Consider the following 18809-nt stretch of genomic DNA (forward strand, 5'->3'; position numbering starts at 1 on the left):
AGGAGAATAGGGGCCTATATTGTCATTGCAGTCACTGTTGGGCTGTATGCAGAAAGGATAGGGGAAGGCGGGGTAAGTTGAGCATAGGGGCAAGTTGAGCCACCAGCCACAGGCCAATGATGAATGAGTCAGTCATTGTGGTGGTGTCATGTATTGATGACCCATAGCATAACCCCTAACCCCACCACATTGTTTTCCACTTTGAAACAAAAAGTAGTTTTTTAGAGGGAAAAGTATGAATATCAGCTAAAAAAGTAAAAAAGAGTGTGAAATAGATAAGAACTTTATTCACACACACGTCTTTAAATATAGTAAAGACATGATAACAACATTGTTAGTCCAGGTATGGATCTTCATTCTTGTCATAGTCTTTTATATGATAGATGCATAATAAATGTGTGGATACAAAATTATCGCACTAAGTTCGGACTGGGGTAAGTTGAGCCAAACAGCATGGGGCAAGTTGAGCCATGGTAATTCTTATGGTAATGTATCTTTAAAAACAAACAAACCATGAAAATCGATTGAAATGCAGGCTGAAAGAAGCAAATTTACATGACTGCTCTTTTCCTTTTAAAGGATGTTAGTATTTATAGAGAATTAGCAAGTGAAAAGACTTTAAACAAAAAATTGACATGCTGGTACTCCCCCCATATATTTTGTACGTAGTTTTTGTGGCTAAACTTACCCCAGACGGTGGCACAACTTACCCCATATATGGGGCAAGTTGAGCCATTTGACATCGTTTTTTTCAAAGGTCACGATGACTTTCAGTGTGGGGGTAGAAAGTTATATGTCGGTGAAAAACATTTCCCAAGAATCAAATTTAAAGGCAAGGTACTTATTTCTACAATAGTACTAGTCATATCAATTCTAACATGCAAAATGCAAAAAGTGTCACAACTTACCCCACCTTCCCCTATGTATACATCCATATAGTGAATATAACATGTATGAGGAGCACATTAAAATGGGTCATTGCATAGGAAATAAGCATTTTCATTGCATTTCTTTGTTCTAGTGTAAGTGTACAGGTATAAAAGAATAACAAAGTGGCTATTTAAAAGAATAAAATTCATAGGTCATATAATATAGGTGCCATGAGCCTAATTACATCAGGAGGGCTAAAGATATTCGTTCGACCCAACCCATTTGAATTTTTTCAATTTGATGTTGCTGATTGACAAAAATGTATGAATATGATTCAAAATCTACCACTGATTATAGAAATGGTAACTACTGAACTTCCTTTGCCCGAATTGGGAAGATAAATAAGTGACTTGGAACTATTTTTTGACTGGCGGACTAATTAGGGCTATTTTACTGTTTCAGCTGATGAATTTGATCCATTCGTAGTTATCTTCATAAATGGCGATTCATTTTTAAAATGAGCTGGCTACGGTACCCTTTCATGGTCAGATATGGAATGCCAGATATATATCCTATCCAATGGTAGTAAACATTCCATCCTCTAATTTCACATTTATTTTTTTAGGAATTTTTCAAAAGCACCATTGTAACACACAAGTCTATGGGGAATGTTTTACGCGCGTAAAACCAATGACAAATTATTTCATGGTTAATGAAGCAAGTGATAATAAAACTGAATAACACTGCGTCTTTCCATGGAGAAACCAAGCATACGCTTCGACTTTCCCAGAGTAGGCCTATCTACGGTACATTTCTTCAATGTCTAAAAAAAAAATATTGGTTTTGGTAGCCTTAAATAAGCATACACGCAACAATTTGATGATTAAAGAATACCAAGAAATAAAATAGTTTTGAGCAGATTTGGAAAAACACAAAATGCATAGTATATCAACTTGTGCAAAATGTACATGTAGATACTGGTTTTTTTTCAATGGTGAGGCAGTGAAAAGGATACCTGCTTGGAAGCTAGATACAATATTATCTGTCAAATTGATCATCCATCTCTAGCATCATAATTATAAAGAATGTATCCAATGCTGATGCTTCAAGAATCTCAAGGATGTTTTCACTTTGGGGGAGTACAACTGACTAGAAAGCAGGATATTGCAGTTCCCAGCAGATTTTGAGTTATTATATATTGTCCAATATCAAAATGCCTAAACAAGTACCTACATGGATTCCTCAGCATAAATTTTTAATGTTTCATTTATCAACTGATGACCTTAATTCATTTTCATCTGTTTGCATACTGTAACTTAAGATTGGACGAAATAGTATATCATGGGACTGGTAAACATTTTACTAACATGAATATCAGTATGTGGGACTGGAGTGAAATTTCAGATCAGATAATTGTTATCTTTGGAAGAGTTTTAAAAGATGAAGAAATAAAATATCATCGTTGGTTTTAATATATTTTGTCAATATCATACTAATAATTAACATACACGAAAATCAAGTAAAAAAGTATTTGTCAGGGGGTCAAACTCTAGGTCAAAGTAAAGGTCAAAGGTCATGACCTGGTAAATCGCTCCAATACATTATTTAATGCATGTTTTGGATTCCTCTCTGAATTTCCTTTGAAATGGTACCAGTTTCGTGAAAATTGGTGAACAGTACGACGCAATGGCCATTGAAAGTTGATGGTCACGCCCATTTTTGTCAAAACAAGGAGAAAAGGGCGGGCCGTAGCACGAGACAATTTTTTTTTGTGCGTGAGCCATGGTGAATTTTATGAGTACCAATTTACAACAAAAACTGAGAGGGTCAGTTGCAACCACTGGGTGAATCCAGATGGAATGAAACTTTATGAAAAATCTGAGAATGTTGCCCTTACATTATATTCAAGGTCGTCTCCCGGTGATGATAGTTTTCTTATGTTTACTACATTTTTCCAAAATTAATTTGACATTTTCTTAATTAACACTCCAAGTGAGCTTACATTCTCTCATATGTTTTTTTTTATTAAAGGTCAAGTCCACCTCAGAAAAATGTTGATTTGAATCAAAAGAGAAAAATCAGACAGGCACACTGCTGAAAATTTCATCAAAATCGGATGTAAAATAAGAAAGTATGGCATTTCAGAGTTTCGCTTATGTTTAACAAAATAGCTATATGAACGAGACAGTTACATCCAAATGAGAGTCGATTAAGTCACTCACTCACTATTTCTTTTGTTTATTATTATTTGAACAATATTTCAATTTTTACGAATTTGACGATTAGGACCACCTTGCCTGAAGCACGAAATGTTAAAATGAAATTCCACGTGTTCAGGGAGGAATGAAACTTCATGTCACATGACAATGACGAGAAAATGAAAATATTTTATATTTCAAACAATATAATACAAAAAAAATGAGTTAGTGATGTCATCAGTTTTTCATTTGCATACCGACCGAGATGTGCATATAACTGTTTTGTGAAATGAAGCGAAACTTTAAAATGCTATATCTTTCTTATTTTACATCCGATTTTGATGAAATTTTCAGTGTTATGCTTGTTGAATTTTTCTCTTTTTATTAAAATCAAGTTTTTGTTGGGGTGGACTTTAAATCGGAAGAGAGTGGAAAACGAAGATTTGATATGCTCTTCATGACATGTTACTTAGCATACATGTAAAAAAAAAGGCTTGTCTAAGAAACATTATTTGTTATATCCTCGTGGTATTCAAGTTTTCTTATTATTTTGAAAAAATTTAAAACTTATTTCATATTTCCTACCTGAAACTTTTGATGAAGTTCATTTACCAATTATCAACCACTCGTTGGGACAATAACATATGGCAGGTAAGTGTGGGGTAAATCATCATCTATTTCAAATCAGACTGCATTTATAATCGAATTGCCAATAAGCATTTCTGAGTTAAAAGCAATGCAACGAATCGTTTTTGGTTACGAATAACTGTCCAATTAAGAGTTGTCTATTCTCAGGCATTATTTCAACATGTTTTTTATTTTTTATTTGATACTATTCAAAAAGACATGCAAATACGAATCAGGTGATGTGATGTTTATTCTTGTCAATGACTTCAACTACCGTAATCACCAGTAAATGAGTTGACGTTGCACTGGCTTCAATAAACTGGAGAGATTGGAAAACGATAAATATAAGCCAGTTCGTAGTTCCTTTCTGCGCATGATCAAAAGATTCTACGCATGATCAGAAGAAGGTCATTTGTACTAAAGTGACATGGTGCTTTAAAATCTAATGAGATAAGCACCAACTTTGATGTCTTGATTATTCATATATTCTTTTGAATTGTCGTTTTCATTTACATCCACAGAAAACAACAATGCTTCCACGAACGACTGGTATTTCACAGTTTGTCAAGTACATTGTGCAACATGCTAAGATATGCATTCAAAGTAGGAATGCAACAAATACCTTCATTAAGTGTTCATTGGTGGGCTATTCTAGTCACCTGGTCTATTAAATTTCTTCATCCTGCTATGTAAGGCAAGCTTACATAATATCTTGCTTTGAAATCTGCCTATCATGATGAAAGAAATGAAAGGTCATTTGACCAAAATTGCCCATGAAGTAACTACGAACTGGTCTATTCAAATACATATACAGTACGCCTTTAATTCTATTTACTATACTACTTCCACTGCTTACATGGGCTAGGGGTATTTAAGTTCATGTTAGTAGTTTAACATCAGCTAACATTTCCATAACTTAATCTTTAACAGACAAGAAACAAAGATTCCCATTTTGTTGTGGTAATCAACTATACAGTACTTATATGGAGATATAGATAGTGGGTATTCCACAGGTATGAAATGTCCAGAAAAAATCAATTCTTTAAAAAAAAAAACCTTTTCAGCGCCCTCAAATATTTTTATTATTATTCTGGGAACGCCAAGGACTCTGTATACCGCAGATTTCGAGGGCATGATTGCTACTAACACAACTACAAAGTTACAAATATAACATACTGTACGTTTTTGTGTATTAATAAGTTAAACTCAATACTTTCTGATTTTTTTCATCCTTTTGCCATACTCCAAAGGACCTGACCTAAACGTTCCATTAAAGGGATGGTCCCGGCTGTAGATATCTATATCTCAATAAAGTAAAATTCACAAAGCAAAATGCTGAAAATTTGATCAAAATCGGATAACAAATAACGAACTTACTGAATTTTAAAGATTTGCATTATTCCGGTGAAACAGTTCTAGGCATGTCTTTATGAATATTCATTAGGTGGGCTGATGATTTCATATCCCCACTTTTTCTTTTGTATCTTATTATTTAAAATTTGGTTTATTTAAAAACAATACCAAGAACTAAAACAATTGGATTAACAAATGATTAAGTGCATTAGTTATTTATTGCCGCAACTTATTTAATATAGACACACCATTAACACATGTATGAAAATATGAAAATTTATGATTTCATGTCATAACAAAAGAAAAGGAAAGGTGAGATGTGACATCATCAGCCCATCTAATGAATATTCATGACGATGTGTATGTAAATATTTTCACAAAATATTGATAAATTTTAAAATTCAATAACTTATTTAGTTGTTATCCAATTTTGATGAAATTTTCAGCATTTTGTTCTGTGAATTTTACTCTATTTAGATATAAATATTTTCAGCCCGGATCATCCCTTTAAAACAGGCTTTGAAGGGTCTACGAAATTGAAAATATAGAGAGTGTAAGGGGTGCATTTCTGAAGAACTGATACCTGACGTGACAGATCGAAATTACTGAAAACTATCTGAAAAGATAGAGCAAAACTCAACAATTTTCTCCTTTTTTCAATTCCTCGACTTCATTTCAAAATCAAAATTGGCTAAGTTCAAGAACTACACAATCTTATCATTCGGGTAAGTTTTTCTTTCGGCGCATTTTCTTAAACTGGTTACTTCTGGTAGATAGTGGAACAAGAAAAGATTTTTCACTTCTTTTATTCATTTGAATTTGTGAGGGCAATGATGATGGTGCTACTTCTGGTACCACTTAGAGTACTAATAACATTGATAAGTATGGTAGTGATTAACACAAAGCCTCTTATTTGTCTAGTGTATCCCCATTATAGTTTTACTTCATTTTCTTAGCAATTTAGGACATATCGTGGAGTATCCTGTTAGAGGATATGTTTCTTCGAATAACTGCCATGTATTTTTTTCAAGGAATTAACATTTTTGAAGTATTGATAATCAATGCGAACTTTGACCTCTTGACCACCAAGTCTATTCAGATCATTCTCCCTCCCAATGCATGTGCCTACTTTAATAATGGCAAATCAAACGGTTATTTTGATACGTGACCACTAATCTTAACTTCATGACCCCCAACATGCAATCAATCGTCCTTCCAAAATGCACACATGAACCAAGTTTAAAGTTAATCCTAAATGTAATGGTTCTTAATTTATCGCGAGATTCTTTGTGACCATTTTTTTCTATGACAACGTGGTCCCCGAAATTGTCAATCTTGAATGCTCAAACAGTTCTCAAGTTTCCACAAGACCGGTATGACTGGCCTGAGCTCACAGGACTATATAATTCGTCAACTTTACACAAGTCTCCCAAAATAATGACCCTTGTGACAAAAAAGGTGACGTTGTTTGTCCTTTTCATTGACTCAATGGTGAGTGATAACTTAAAAATGAAAACCGCCACACGGGGGTAAGTCAATCAATGCAACAACACTCCTGCCAAATCAGATTTGTTAAAAAATTGGTACTTTTTTAAGCGAGAGTTACTAACAGGGGTAGAATTTGTCGATTTATAAAGATGGTCTTCGAAGTCATCTTTTAAAGCTCTGAGATCGAGTAAATATCAGAGTATCACTACCTATTGTTTCTTATACATATAATTTATGAAATACAAACAGTTTCGTTGTTATTTTGTCAAGACGTCAAGTCACATCTCATCACCTTGACTACTATTCCGGGGGCGTTTCACAAAGATTTAAGTATGACCTAAGTCGCACTTAAATGCCGACGCGTAGATGATATGCAACGAGCGATATTATTGATAGACAGCAGTACCCCTACAGAAATTTAAGCGTGCCGCTTGCTAGTAACTAGCATGCGACTAGCAGGGCGCTCGCTTAATAAGCGAGTGCATGCTAGCGAACAGTCCCTGCTCGCTAAAAGATCGATTAATTATTACTCTGCACGCATATTACACGCTTATTAAAGATAAATTCCGGTATTGGTAACGATCTCAAAATGACTTTTTACAGAATCTAATATAATGACCACCCAAGTGTCTGTATGAATAAAAAATATGTGCCAAAGGATTCTGGAAGAAATTGTGTAATTGCTGAGAAATAAGCAAAATAAGCGCTGATTCGGTCACTTCCGTCGGGTCTTTATTCCAACAATAATAATACACTGTCCCACGTGTGCCTATCTGTGTTGGTGATCTTCAGTGTGAACATTTTTTAGCGTAGATTTCAAGATTTCACAAAGTTCAGTTTATGTAACTTTACCAGATCTAGATCCTCGATGATATACTGACAATTAAGCGTGGTTTTACAGACTTTCTTATGAAATCAGTGTTTACTGCAACTACTGGCATTTCTCTTTAAGCTAGCCGCATGCTAGTTACTAGCATGCCGCAAGCTTGCGCAAGCTAGTCGCACGCTTGCCGCAAGCTTGAAATTTCTGTAGGGTAGTGCGCGTCCTCATGACATAATCTGACCAATGCGGTCAAGCCTTTTATACCGTACGCAACTCGGCATTTAATTGCGACTCATCAGTCATACTTAAATCCTTGTGAAACACCACCCTGAACAGAAAAAGAGTTGCAATTTTTACAATGTTGCAGTTTTAATCCACATATTGGCATATTTTTGTTCAGTATAATGAACACAATGATGTAAGTTTGGTGTTTAAGATGCAATTAGTGCATGAATTAATCTAGAAGCAGGCTTATCCTTGCATGTATTTTGGGTATGGAGTTAGAGACTTCGGTCGAAGGATTCACATTTAGTTCACTGTGACACATGCAGCCAATACGTTTCTCACATTCATACCATCAGGCCCGGCCATCAGGCTTTATGTGGTTTCGTCTTGTACTATAATCATGTAGCCTTGTACGATCGCCACAAATGAACCAACATGCAGCATGTGAAATATTAAAAGATTGCGAATAGATGTTTAGCATGAATTCATATGTCTTTCCGACGATTCATTAGAATTTCTTGTATATTCTTTTTAAATTAAAGTCCTCACTGCTTTCTATCATTGCTGTATTCATATTTCATAGTCATGATAGTTGTCATGGTTGTGGGTCGGGATCACGATGGAACTATTGCAGCTATAGAGTGACGCATGATATGGAGGCACGTGTGCATTGAAAATACTATCGTATGTAGTCACCATAATCATGATTCTATCCATAATTGTGTTCAATTATCAATAGCCCCGTGTAGTTCCTGGTGGCAAAAACAAGTATTCAGGTAGTAAAGGTTGGTGTTTTTGTTCGTATTGATTGATGTATGCTTGCTAATTTTGAAAAAAAAATATCAAAAGCTCGTTGCATGCATTTTCGATCTACTCTCGTAGCCAAATTTTCCAATCAGATACCAATTAGATACGAATATATCAATCATAATATCTAATACGAAATAGCCATAATTGACAGTAAAATACAAGGTTTCCTTTCCACTGCTTTCTGTCTTCAATGTTTCAAATCCTAAAACCCAAATTAGAACAAGGAACAAGATTATGGAGAGGGTGTGCAGAACATTGGAACTACATGAAATTTTATCCAAAGCTATTGAGAAATGTTTTACTTCAATTTTTATCTCACCTGCATAGCAGAGTGAGACTAGAGGCGCCGCTTTTCCGACGGCGGAGGCAAGGTCTACACCAAATCTTAAGCTAAGGTTAAGTTTTCGAAATGACAGCATAACTTAGAAAATATATGGACCTAGTTCATGAAACTAGGACATAAGATTTATCAAGTATTACTAAACATCCTACTCGAGTTTCACGTCACGTGGACAAAGGTCATTTAGCATGTTTAGGGTCAATGAACTTTGGCCAAATTGGGGGTATACGTTGAATTACCACAACTTTGAAAGTTTATGGATCTGATTATTGAAACTTGGACATAGTAGTTATCAAGTATCACTGAAAATCCTGTGCTAGGTTACATGATTAAGGTCAAAGGTCATTTATGGTCAATGAACTTTGGCCGAATGAGGGTATTTGTTGAATTACCATCAAAACTTTGAAAGTTTATTGGTCTAGTTCATAAAACGTGGTCATAAGAGTAATCAAGTATCACTGAACATCTTGTGCGCGTTTCAGGTAACATGACCAAGGTCAAAGGTCAATGAACTTGGTCATGTTTTTGGGGGGTATCTGTTGAATTACCATCATAACTTTGAAAGTTTATGGATCTGATTCATGAAGCTTGGCCATAAGAGTCTAAGTATCACTGAATACCTCATGCGAGTTTCAGATCACATGACCAAAGTCAAAGGTCATTAAAGTTCATTGAACTTTGGCCATTTTAGATTTAATTATTAGATTGCTGTCATAACTTTCAAAGTTTATAGATACAGTGAATAAAATGTGGATATAGGGGTAATCAAGTATCACTGACAAGTTTAAGGTAACATGTTCAAGGTCAAATGTCAATGAATGTAGTATTGTATCATTATATGAATGGTGTTTTTGTGAATAATTATTTCATAGTAGTTTTCAAAGTCAGCACTGCTGCTATATTGAATTGTGTGATGCAGGTGAGACAGCCAGAGGCATTCCACTTGTAATTCTTTTTGGTTAGTCAACAATCAGCATTATATATTGCAAGTTGTACTAGAGATTCTTCATTCGCATGCCTCCCAATAACCTTCCCTCAAATTTTCCTTGCATGTCTTTTCACTAGAAGCATATTTGTGCAATTGTGTCTATGTCTTTCCTACACCTTCGTTGTTTTGATACATCATATTCAAAGGCCAAGTCTACCCAAACATCATATTGACTAGAATAAATTCTTGAAAAAGTTATGTCAGAACTAGATGTAATTTACTAAATCCTCGATAGGATTGTGATTTAAAATAATAATGATTTTATATTCTCACGCACTGGCGTGAAAATGTCTACAAATTATAACATATACATAATCTGTTCGTACCTCACAATTAAATGACAAAATGATAGAATCATCAAGTTCCAACCACATCCAATTTTGAGGATTTCAAGGGTAGAATTGGCCTTCGAAATAGACTATTTGATCTAATATTGCTGTCCTAAATAATATGCTAGGCGTGTATCAGTGAAAAAATTCGTATTTCACAAATACAGTACCCAGACTTTCCATGCATATACTCACCATTTTTCATTTATTATGAATAATTACACACCATTGTTATATTTGAAACAGTCCAATTACCCTCAGCCATGATTCGGGCGTGTTAGAACTCTTCTGAAGGTACCTGAAGCATGTAATTGTTACCAATGCTCGAGATTATGTGTATTACTCCAGTGATTTGCATTAGCTGGACAGATGTCCAATCCAAAACGTTTTCATTGAAATACAATTTTTATTCTTTATTTTTTTTTTGTCTTTAGGAGCCTAATAAGAGAGAAATAAATATGTTTATGAATTGTTAGTCATTTCAATAATACAGCTGTTTGTATGTGCGGTACTGGTTCAGTATGTGATTTAGGCTTCATTGACACATAATTTCACGGGTGCCCTATGGTAGGCTATTTTTTCGGATGGAGCCCGAAACTGGACCCTGTAGATTCCATGGTAAATTAATGAGAAGTCCTTACACTAATTTACTCCCGCCACCGCGATGGTATCCAATGTTGGACCATTCAAGCCGTAGAAATTGGAAACATGGGATAAGAACCCATATGCCCTCTAAAATCTACTACAAGCCGCCGGGTACATTGACCCAGTGTATTTATGATCTTGGCATTAAATTGGATACTATAACTCTTTTGATATGTGGCAGCATGTAGCACACTGTATTGGGTATCCACTATCCAAAATCTCAAAATGGATCCTGATTTAAATCAGGATTTAACTGTTTAGGAAAGGTTCTTTATATTGGTCACTGGGTTAAATTGATTTGCCAGCAGTTTATCATATGACATTTTCGAACGATATACATAAATGATTTGGGGATAAACTCGGTAAATAACTTCCAATTTCAAAGGTCATAGAATCTAGACGGCAGAAGACTCTTTAATGTTCAAATTGGATCACCAGAAGTTTAAATTGTGAATTTTCAAGTGGTACATTTCTTATCGATAGTCCACATGATAATCATTTTTTTATTCTAACTGAAATGTCTAATGACGTTTTTCTACAGGAAAGGAATCAGACGGGAGTCCGAGGCAGACAGCCCAATCTCCACTTCAACACACTATCGAGGAGGAACCTCTGCAATCTCTGGAAGAATCACGGGTGGCTCAACCAGACAAAATGCAGTGGGAAGTATCGACAGGTCACCCAGTTCCAACATAAACCCCACCATTACAATTGCTCTGAGCAATGTGACACAATTTGCAGTACCAGAGAATACATCTGAACCATTACATACAGATGCCCCACCTTTTCTACGCCTAACCGGTAGCAATGCGTCAAGCCAGACGTTGCCGTCGCTTCATCAAAATAACCAAAGAAGCATTAATCATTATGTGTCCTCCCCCAGTGCCCCAAATCCATATCACTACGCGTCTAGTCCCGATAACTCAGTTGATTTTGTAAGATTGGAAGCCGCTTATCAAGAACCATCTTCTGTGGAGATTTATAATAACGCATACGAAGGTACAACTGATGATGTACATTCAAATATAATGCTGGAAAATGTCAATCCATACCATTATGCCACTAGCTCCGCAAAAATGGAAGTAGGTGGTGATAGCACACTGAGTTATGAAGAAGCCTATCAAGTACCGTCTGCTATAGAAATGGCTAATCATGAATATGAAGGTACATTTGATGATCATGAACACTCAACAGCAGTTCTTTCTGGAGGTATATCTATGGCATACCGCCCTTTGCCACATAGACCATCCTCTGCTAACTGCAACGAAGGGCCAACTCTGCCTCCTAGAAAATCATCACGAGGCCCAACACATTTTCCTATGAAACAGAGGGAAAGTACCATGGACACAGTAAACAACAATTTTCCCCAAGCATGCTCATTAGTTTCAAAAGGATTACGCCACATACCAAAAAAACATCAACAAGAAAAAGAAGGGATGGGCCAAGATATGACCCCTTTCTACCATACTCTCGAAAAAGATGAACGAGCAAGGAGCCTAGGGCAAGATAACCAAGGTCTATATTTGGGAGAAGGCCACCTGCCACACAGTGCACCAATCAGCACAAATTCACAGGGCAATACTATTCGTAGTAGAGTCCATGGAAATACTGACTTGACAGACACAGACAGGATGATTGACAATGTTCTTTATGTTCCTATGACATCTTGCCAAAAGAAATATTCACATTTTTAGTACTCAGGACAATCAATACCGACCAAACCTACTGAGGAAACCAACTGAATATCACAAAGAATGTCTTGTGCTTCCTGTAGTTAAAGGGATGGTCCGAGCTGAAAAATATTTATATGTTAATACATAGTGTAGAATTCACTGAGCAAAATGCTGAAAATTTCATCAAAATTGGATAACAAATGATAAAGTTATTGAAGTTTCAAGTTTAGCAATATTTTGTGAAAACAGTCGTCATGAATATTCATGAGGTGGGCTGATGATGTCACATCCCCACTTTCCGTTTCCTTATGTAATTACATAAACCATAATTTTTTTTCATTATTTCATACTTGTGTGAATAATAAGTCTCCCTCATAATGAATTAAGTTGCAGCAATAAATATAATGTACTAAATCAGTTGTCAATCCAATTTTTCTATTTCTTGGAGGAAAAAAAATGAATAAACCTGATTTCATATAATAAAATACAAAAGAACAAGTGGGGATGTGACATCATCAGTCCACCTCATGACGACTATTTTCACAAAATATTGCCTAATTTTAAAATTCAATAACTTTGTTATTTGTTATCCGATTTTGATGAAATTTTTGGTATTTTGCTCGGTGAATTCTACTTTATTTATTAAGCTATAAATACTTTTAGCTCGGACCATCCCTTTAATCTCATGTGTAATGACCGTAAAGGAGTTGGTGCTATCAATAATTGTCATTCCCTAATTGCTTTCTGACTTCTAGATGATTGTGAAGTAAAATATAAAAAAATTTTGAGCAACATAACCATGAAATTCTGAGTGAGTCACTCCACACCAACCCTTTTTTCTACTGGTCAACCAATTCATGTCGGACCAGTAGATACCCAGTTTTTCCATTTTTTACTGGTCCGAATCTAAATCTACTGGCCCCAAAAAATAAAAACATAATAAAGGCGCGAGTTTATTCTGCTGTCCTTTCATGTTACCCCCCCAAAAAAAAAAATGAAGGAATGAAAGACAAAAAGAAAGCAAGACAGAAAGAAAGAAAAAAAAATAAAAGAAAGGAAGGAAGAAAGAAAAAGAAAAGGTAAAGAAAGGATAGATGTGAAGGAAAAAAGAAAGAACTAAAGAAATAATGAAAGGAAGGAAGGAAATAAAGAACAAAATAAGGAAAAAAAGGACAAAAGAAATAAAGGAATGGAGGAAGGAAAGAAAGAAATGAAGCAAGCAATAAAGAAAGAACAAAAGACAGAAAGTAATGGAAATAAAGGTTAGAAGAAATCAAAAAGAAAGGGCAAAAGGAGAGATGGATAGAAGAAAGGGAAAAAAGGATTGAAGGAATGAAGGAAAGAAAGAAAAGGAAAGAAAGAAATGTAACAAGCAATAAAGAAAGAAATAAAGAAAAAACAAGAACGGAGGGATTGAAAGAAGGAAAAGAAGAAAGAAAGCAAGCAAGCAATATCAAAAAGAAAGAAAAGGTAAAAAAATAGATGAAAGGAAGAAAAAAAGAAGACTGAAAAACAAAGAAAAAAACAAAAATGGTACAGAAAGGATAAATGAAAGGAAGAAACAAAGAATTATGGAAAGTAATGGTAAAAAGAAGAAAAGGAAGAAAGAAAGAAAGAAAGAAAGAAAGAAGATATAAATATAGGATGGATGGAGTCAAGAATTAAAGAAAGAAATAAGAAAAAGAAAGCGAAAAAAGACGTAGAGATTTTTTTTTGAAGGACAGAAAGAACAAAAGACAAAGGAAAATAAAAAAAAGAATGACAGTAACAAAAAACGAGAGGGAAGAAATAAAGATTGAAAAGAAAGAAGGTAAGAAAGACATCACTCGAACCTGATCTGTTTGAAATAAAACAGAAGTAAAAATTTCTCCTTTTACTGCTTACACATGACACAGTTACCCCCAATTTTTAGGATATATGGACATTCTAAGACCTTTTCATTAGTGTAAAATGTGAATTTTGAGTTCTGTGAGAGATTTCTGGCAGAGGATAGCCAAGCTTCATTCGTGCAGTCAGTAGAAATTTACCATGTGGGCTCTGTGTGCCTTGCTAGGTACATGTACACTGTATGTTACCCTATTAAAATTGCATGCGATTCATACTGTGTGTATTGTGTGTGAATGACAGAAATTAACGGGAGGTAAATGGTTTGCAATTTGAGTCATGGAATATTTTTTATGTTTATGTTGAACCAGTGAATTTGACCATTTCTGGAAGAATTACTTGCCCAACAATCGTTTTTATTACTGGTCATGTCGGACCCATAATAAATCTTGCCTATTTTGGGGAAAATTACTGGCCGACAATGATATTTTTACTGGTCATGTCGGACCAGTAAATCTTGCTATTTCTGAAAATCTACTTGCCCGACAGTGATTTTTACCGGTCTGGGACCGTCGGACCGGCGCTAGTGTCGAGCCCTATCTTGAAATAGCTTCAAAAATTGTAAATTTTGAGTTGGATTCACTCGATGCCTTTCAAATCATGCATCAGTGAAGTGTGTGGAAAATATAAGGAATGGTCCATGTTATGAAGGTTTGATTTAATATTAGTTGTCTGCTTTGCCAGTACTTACCGTTATGCCTTAAAATGAAAGAGTGAGTTAAACAGTGATGACAATTCAGTTGGGTAAGGTAATGCAATTACTATGTAATGTAATGTACTATATAACATTTATTTCATTTCCACAAGGTACAAGAACATCAGCCAAAAGCTGTTTTTCAAAACGTCCGAGTATAATAAAACCACATTACATGTAGGGGAAGGCGGGGTAAGTTGAGCATAGGGGCAAGTTGAGCCACCAGCCCCAGGCCAATAATGAATGAGTCAGACATTGTGGTGGTGTCATGTATTGATGACCCATAGCATAACCCCTAACCCCACCACATTGTTTCCAACTTTGAATCAAAAAGTAGTTTTTTAGAGGGAAAAATATGAATTTCAGCCAAAAAAGTAAAAAATAGTGTGAAATAGATAAGTGCTTTAAAAACACACACGTCTTTAAATATAATAAAGACATGATAACAACATTATTAGTCCAGGTATGGATCTTCATTCTTGTCATAGTCTTTTATATGATGGATGCATAATAAATGTGTGGATACAAAATTATCGCACTAAGTTCGGACTGGGGTAAGTTGAGCCAAACAGCATGGGGCAAGTTGAGCCATGGTAATTCCTATGGTAATGTATCTTAAAAAACAAACAAACCATAAAAATCGATTGAAATGCAGGCTGAAAGGAGCAAATTTACATGACTGCTCTTTTCCTTTTACAGGATGTTAGTATTTATAGAGAATTAGCAAGTGAAAAGTCTTTAAACAAAAAATTGACATGCTGGTTCTTCCCCCATACAATTTGTACATAGTTTTTGTGGCTCAACTTGCCCCAGAAGGTGGCTCAAACTTACCCCATATATGGGGCAAGTTGAGCCATTTGACATCGTTTTTTTCCAAGGTCACAATGACTTTCAGTGTGGGGATAGAAAGTTATATATAGGTGGAAAATATTTCAGAAGAATTAAATTTCAAGGCAAGGTACTTATTTCGACAAGATTATTAATCATATCAATTCTAACATGCAAAAAGCAAAAACTGTCACAACTTACCCCGCCTTCCCCTACATACAATTAAGAAATCAATACAAAATAATACAATTCGGAGTACTGTACAGGTTAACATCAATATACTACAATAAAGAGAAAATTCAAAATGAAATGAAAGCAAAACAAACAAGAAAAGAAAAAACAAGGCAAAAGCAATTTTGTGTCTCACCCACTTATGAAAATTACCAGAAATATCATGATTTGCGAGGGCACGCAAGAGAATTATATCGAAACTTCATTGTGAAATGTCTGGGATGGAATAACACTTGTCATAAGAGCCTTGCACGTAAACCTTAATGTTGACCTGAAAATGACCTTTGAACTTACCATGTGACCTCCGACTGCAGCATAACATGCAGGTCGCCTAAGTACATCTACCATCCAAGTTTTGTTGAAAAGTGACTTACGGTTGCGGAGTTAGGTGTCATAAGAGTCTTGCATGTAAACTTTAACATTGACCTGAAAATGACCTTTGACCTAACCATGTGACCTCCGACTGCAGCAAAACATGCAGGTCCCCCAAGTCCATCTACCATCCAAGTTTGGTTGAAAAGCGACTTACGGTTGCAGAGTTAAGAGTCTTGCATGTAAACTTTAACGTTGACCTGAAAATGACCTTTGACCTTACCATGTGACCTCCAACTGCAGCATATGATGCAGGTCCCCAAGTCCATCTACCAATCAAGTTTGGTTGAAAAGCGACACACGGTTGCGGAGTTAGGTGTCATAAGAGAGTCTTGCATGTAAACTTTAACGTTGACCTGAAAATGACCTTTGACCTTACCATATGACGTCAGACTGCAGCATAACATGCAGGTCCCCCAAGTCCATCTACCATCCAAGTTTGGTTGAAAAGCAACTTATGGTTGTGGAGTTAGGTGTCATAGGAGTCTTGCATGTAAACTTTGACGTTGACCTGAAAGTGACCTTTGACCTCACCATGTGACCTCAAATTGCAGCATAACATACAGGTCCCCCAAGTCCATCCACCATCCAAGTTTGGTTGGAAAGCGACTTAAGGTTCTGGAGTTATGTGTCATTACAGGTTTGTGACGGACGGACGACGGACGACATTTGGATCCCTAAGTCTCGCCTTCACCTCTGATGGGCGAGACAATAAAAGTAAATAATTTAAGGGGGTTTACATTAATCATGTCCAATCTAAATTTGTCAAACCTTGTTATTTTTACATCATTAGTTAGTTCATCCCAGATTCTGACTCCCCTATATTGAAGACCCCTTTTCTCATAGTTGGTTTTCACTGGTGGTAATTTGATTTTTAAGGATGAAGATCTTAGCATGAAGTGACTATCACTCAAACTGATTTGGTTACAAGTACTTTATTGCAGCATATCTGAAATTATTTTATACATTGTATTTCTATATTACATTTTAAAGGGGAAAGCAATTTTTGTATCATGAAATGTTTGGTAGCTTGTATGAAAGGCCGTTAACACACAGGTTTGTGATCAGTCGCGATTATGCAAATATAAAGAATTACATGTTTAATCAGTAAGTTTCGAAACCGTAATAAATCCAACTGGATTAGAAAGTTCAAAAGTCATACCTGTTGACAAAAAGTCAACAATAAAAAATGGAAGCTATAATCGACCAATCTAAATCCTAACAAGTGGAATGCCTCTGGCCGTCTCACCTGCATCACGCGGTTCAATATAGCAGCAGTGCTGACTTTGAATACTACTCTAACTCGCACAAGATGTTCAGTGATACATGGTTACTCTTATGTCCACTTTTTATGAACTAGACCGATAAACTTACAGAGATATGATGGTTATTCAACAAAAAACCCCAACATGGCCAAAGTTCATTGACCTTACATGACCTTTGACCTTGATCATGTGACCTGAAACTCGCACAGGATGTTCAGTGATACTTGATTACTCTTATGTACAATTTTCATGAATCAGATCCATAAACTTTCAAAGTTATGATGGTAATTCAACAGATACATCCAATTCGGCGAAAGTTCATTGACCTTTGACCTTGGTCATGTGACCTGAAACGCACACAGGATGTTCAGTGATACTTGATTACTCTAATGTCCAAGTTTAATGAACTAGACCAATAAACTTTCAAAGTTATGATGGTAATTCAACAGATACCCCCGATTCGGCCAAAGTTCATTGACCCTAAATGACCTTTGACCTTAATCATGAGACCTGAAACTCATGCAGGATGTTCAGTGATACTTGATTAACCTTATGTCCAAGTTTCATGAACTAGGTCCATATATTTTCTAAGTTATGATGACATTTCAAAAACTTAACCTCAGGTTAAGATTTCGATGTTGATTCTTCCAACATGGTCTAAGTTCATTGACCCTAAATGACCTTTGACCTTGGTCATGTGACATGAAACTCTAATAGGATGTTCAGTAATACTTGATTAACCTTATGGCCAAGTTTTATTAACTAGGTCCATATACTTTCTAAGTTATGACGTCATTTCAAAAACTTAACCTCAGGTTAAGATTTGATGTTGACGCCGCCGCCGTCGGAAAAGCGGTGCCTATAGTCTCACTCTGCCTCGCAGGTGAGACAAAAATGGAGAAACTTATTTATAGTTCTTTATCTTTAACCAATTATATAATATAAAGTTATCTATCGTTTAACAGAATCATTGATGTGAAAAATTCTGGTTTCAGGCCCCAGCATTCAACTGCAACTGCCCTTCTGAATGATTCAAACGATTAGTTAGGAAGTATGCATGAAGGCGAAATTGTAGAAATGATAGCAATCGATCTTAGAGCATTCGACACGGTGGACCATGCTATAAGTACACCGAAATAAGTTCAAACTGACATGACTGATCAGAC

The 18809-nt window shown here is 35.6% G+C and overlaps 1 long non-coding RNA gene across 1 annotated transcript; it reads left to right on the forward strand.

Moving 5' to 3' along the window:
- The first annotated feature begins 8237 nt into the window (after positions 1-8237).
- On the forward strand, positions 8238-12073 carry LOC121419840. The gene is made up of 2 exons (XR_005970635.1): positions 8238-8369; positions 11238-12073. It is a non-coding gene; the product is annotated as an uncharacterized LOC121419840 (long non-coding RNA).
- The last annotated feature ends 6736 nt before the right edge of the window (positions 12074-18809 follow it).

This window comes from Lytechinus variegatus, chromosome 1 (assembly GCF_018143015.1).
Source record: "Lytechinus variegatus isolate NC3 chromosome 1, Lvar_3.0, whole genome shotgun sequence".
In the NCBI taxonomy this organism is placed as follows: domain Eukaryota; kingdom Metazoa; phylum Echinodermata; class Echinoidea; order Temnopleuroida; family Toxopneustidae; genus Lytechinus; species Lytechinus variegatus.